Source organism: Peromyscus californicus, unplaced genomic scaffold (assembly GCF_007827085.1).
Source record: "Peromyscus californicus insignis strain IS unplaced genomic scaffold, ASM782708v3 Scaffold_4__1_contigs__length_199733344, whole genome shotgun sequence".
Lineage (NCBI taxonomy): Eukaryota > Metazoa > Chordata > Mammalia > Rodentia > Cricetidae > Peromyscus > Peromyscus californicus.
Window position 1 is genome coordinate 154,114,187 of NW_026294562.1, and position 4,451 is coordinate 154,118,637.

Here is a 4,451-nt window from a genome sequence, read left to right on the forward strand (position 1 = left end):
TGGTCACACTATTTGAGGAACTATCAACTCTTCTAATCAAGGGGTCTCTCATGTTCAAATATAGTCTATCAATTTTGATGGTATCTATAGCTTTATTTCTCCTGTACAAAGTCATATTTTTAACTTTGGTCAATGATCATTTATAGAAGTTTGTGAAAATATTTGTGTTATGGTTTCTCTTGAATTTTTTTTTAATCTTCTAAAGTTGTTCTATCATCTAGAGCAGTATGATTTTCTACAATAGGCGTTAGGCCCTTTAATTGCTGTGGTGAGGAGTTTCCCCCATGGTGACAGGAAATGACTGAACCAAATTTGACATGGGGGCCTGCAAGAGACTATCCCAAGATATTTCCTGATGGTAAAGGGTTACCTTGTCTGTCCCTTGTTTATCTGCATTGCAATGTCAGCCTTTGCAGCACCTTCTGCATAGTCCAGAAGACAAGGACCTTCTTTTTGGATTAAAAGAAATGTTTTTCTAGGAAAGCCCTGTCTACACTCCCTTTCTATATGACCTTGTTTGGCACAATTAAAATATCAGTCATCTTTATTTTACTTCAAGCCTTTGGAAAACAGCTGTCCTGCTCAAGCATCATCATGATTATAAGATTCAATGTTGACTGTAATTTGGATACAATCCTCTATAGGTGCTGATCTTGCCTTTCAAAGCCTAATTAACCTTTTGCATTGTAAAATAGAATTTTCAAAAGCCAAAGACACAATTATTTTCTGATAAGCCTTTTTTTGTGCTTTTAGGAAATTTTGCATGGCTTAATAAGTTCCTAAATAGTTTATTTTTTTTATCATCCACAGTATATGAGCAATGCTGCTTCTCCTCCTTTGTAGAAGTTGGTGCCATCAGTGTTTTTATATTCTAGTGGAAAGTTGTTTTTATATTTTATATTATACTCTAATATATATTCTATATTCTAGCATCTCATTGTGTTCCTTTTTAATTTTAGCTTTTAATGGATATCATAAATACTTTCTCATACATATTTTACATCTGTATATCTTCTTTTTAAAAAGATCAATTAAAAATGTGGGGGCTTGTGTAAGTGAATCAATGCACCTGCAAAGCAGAGAAGAGGGCATTAGATTACCCTCAAGATTGAGTTACAGGTTGTTGTGCATTGCTTTACAGATTTAGAAAAGAACCAAGGTCTTTGCAAGAGAGTATACACTTTCAACACTGAGACATCTTTCCAACCCAACATTTGAGACCATACCCCAATATACTGAGGACCATCTTCTAAGCTTTACCTGTTAAAACTCAAACAAAATTTTCTAAAGCCCTCCACCCTGAAGAGAAAACATCAATCACATGAGCCCTAAAGAAGGAGAGAGCTTACTGACATTCAAATCATAGTATTCTACCTACAACTCCCTAAATATGATGCCCTTGTTCTTTTTTAACTGAAATCACATTTTAAAAAATTAGAAGAAGCAGAAAATAATTGTAACTTTAAGAACAAAGAGGGAAATCATAGAAAATGAGACTGAATACATGATGTGAGAATTTACAATATAAGAACATAAAGAGCAGAGTTCATTAAAGAGAGTGAAGAACAAGAATGTGTTCCATATGTGGAATTCTGCCTTTCCTCAGGAAAATCTTACGATCAATTCACATTGACAGGTCAACAAAAACATAAGTTTGTATTCAGAGATATTAATGATACAAGTAATTAGTTGGTGAGGTTCGATGTGGTAGTATCCAGAGAATATAATTCAGAGATTCTATTTCTGTTATTGTTAATGTTCAAATGAAAAGTATGTATTGCAGATACTATTTAACTCTCATCAGTTTAACAAAAATTAAATGGAAAATATTTATCTACACAGACATAAGAAGATAATGGGATCTCAAAATATACGTGTAACAGGAATTGCAAAAGGTCTTATAATAAAAAACCTGGAGCCAGATATTGCGATAAAAGCTGAGAGTTCAAAAGAATAGAATAAGCCACAGCCACAAGCTCTTACTGCTAGGAAATCTTCAGTCCAAGAGAGATCTACTTCCTGTATACTCATGCCTGTATAACTTTCTGTGCCTTGCCATCTTACTTCCCCTCTTCACCCAGCTACATAACTTTCTCTTTCTGATCAGCTCTGCCACTTCCTGTCTGTACCGACCCTGCAGATCTCTATGGTTAATTATAGTTGGAATTAAAGGTGTGTGCCACCAAGGCTGGCTCTTTTCTCATTCTGGCTTTGAACTCACAGAGATCCTGATGAATCTCTGCCTCCCAAATGCTAAGATTATAGGCATGTGCTACCACTGCCTAACTTCTATGTTAAATATAGTGGCTAACTTTTTCCTCTGATCCCTAGGGCAAGCTTTATTTGTTAGAGCACAAATAAAATATCACCACATATACAGGTGGTAATGTAAGTAGCTAGTGTTACTGTGATAGTTGTAGTAATTACTTTTTAGCTATTCAATTTGATAATTCTTAGGAGAGTTAAAAATATTCATATATATGCTGTGGGATGTTCTGTATGGTAAATGTGTTGCTCTGATTGGTTAGTAAATAAAACACTGATTGGCCAGTAGTCAGGCAGGAGGAAGTATAGGTGGGACAAGGAGGAGAATTCTGGGAAGTGGAAGGCTGAGTCAGAGACACTGCCAGCCACCACCATGACAAACAGCATGTGAAGATGCCAGTAAGCCATGAGCCACAGGGCAAGTTATAGATTTATAGAAATGGATTAATTTAAGCTGTAAGAACAGTTAGCAAGTTAGCCTGCCACGGCCATACAGTTTGTAAGCAATATAAGTCTCTGTGTTTACTTGGTTGGGTCTGAGCGGCTGTGGGACTGGGAGTGAGAGAGATTTGTCCTGACTGTGGGCCAGCAGGAAAACTCTAGGTACATATATAGCTTTAGAAACTATCATATATACACAGTCAAGACTGAGAACTGGAAGCTTGTCATCAATGGGAAGGCTTTCCCCATCTTCCAGGAGCAAGAGCCTGCCCACATTGGATGGAATGATGCTGATAGAGAGTATGTTGTGAAGTTTACTGGTGTCTTCACCAATAGAGAGGCCTGGAGTCCACTTGAAAGGTGTGACCCAAAGGGTCATCATCTCTGCCCATTCTGCTGATGCCTTCTTGTTTGTGATGGATGTGGATTATAAGAAGTATGACAATTCACTCAAGGTTGTCAGCATTGGTTCCTGCAGCATCAACTGCTTAGTCCCTCTGACCAACATCATCCAAGACAATTTTGACATTGGGGAAGGACTCATGATGACAGTCCATGATATCACTGTCACCCAGAAAAACTGTGATTGGTCCTTCTGGGAAGCTGTGGTGTGATGGTCCAGAACATAATCCCTGCATCCACTGGTGCTGACAAGGGTGTGGGAAAGGTCATCCTGGAACTCAATCAGAAGATCACTTGCATGCCATTTTGTCTTCCTATCCACAATGTGTCTGACCTGGCTCTGACATGTCATCTGAGAAAAATATGCCAAGCATATGATGACATCAAGAAGATGGTGATGCAGGCATCCAAGGGCTTGTTAAGGACATCGTAGGCTGCACTAGGAACCAGGTTGTCTCCTGCAACTATAACAGTGATACCTACTCTTCAATCTATGATACTGAGGTGCTCTCAATGTCAACTTTGTAAAGGTCACTTCTCGTATGATAATGAATACAACTACAGTAACAGGGCAGTGGACCTCATGGTCTACCTGGCCTCCTCGGTGGAAGTGCACTGGACCACCTACCCCAGCAAGAACACAAGAGCAAGAAAGGTCTTGGACTGGGAAGGGTCCCTGTACCAACACAACCCCCAACACTGATCATCTCCCTCACAGTTTCTATCCCAGAACCCCAGAACAAAGGGAGGGGTTTAGGGATCCCTACTCTCTGGAATATCATCAATAAAGTTAACTACACCCATAAAAAGTTTAGTGTTTGTTTTTATATTGTAAATAATTATGGACAGTTGAATAAGCCTAATTATCCAGGAACAAAGAAAATGGATACATAAATTTAATATTCATTCAATAAAACACAGAGTAATTTAAAAAATGAACTATACCTACATACATCATTAGGAAAAAAAATATAAACTGTTGAGCATCAAAGACTATTACAGGGCATTACAGATAATACAATATAAACTTGTCACTTCCTTCTTAATATTTTTTATTTAAAAACAATTTTTAATTTAAATATATTTAATTATTTATTATTATTATTAAATTAAATATAGTTGATATCTCACCCCAAGTCCTTCCAGATCCTCTCCTGCTCCCTATCTACTCTCAAATTCTTTTTCCAAAAACAAAAAAAAGCAACAAAACCCTCTGAAACCAAGAAAACAGACGTTTAACTTCAGTTGGCAATGAAGGGTGTTGACTAGACCAATGATCAATTTATTGTTTAATAATAAAGCCTTAGAATGCCAGTTCGTAATGCTTGGTGTTTCTACCTATG

The 4,451-nt window shown here is 37.3% G+C and overlaps 1 pseudogene; it reads left to right on the forward strand.

Annotated features, from left to right (window-relative positions):
- The first annotated feature begins 297 nt into the window (after nt 1-297).
- On the forward strand, nt 298-3,811 carry LOC128123999 (glyceraldehyde-3-phosphate dehydrogenase-like; annotated as a pseudogene).
- Nucleotides 3,812-4,451: the final 640 nt, after the last annotated feature.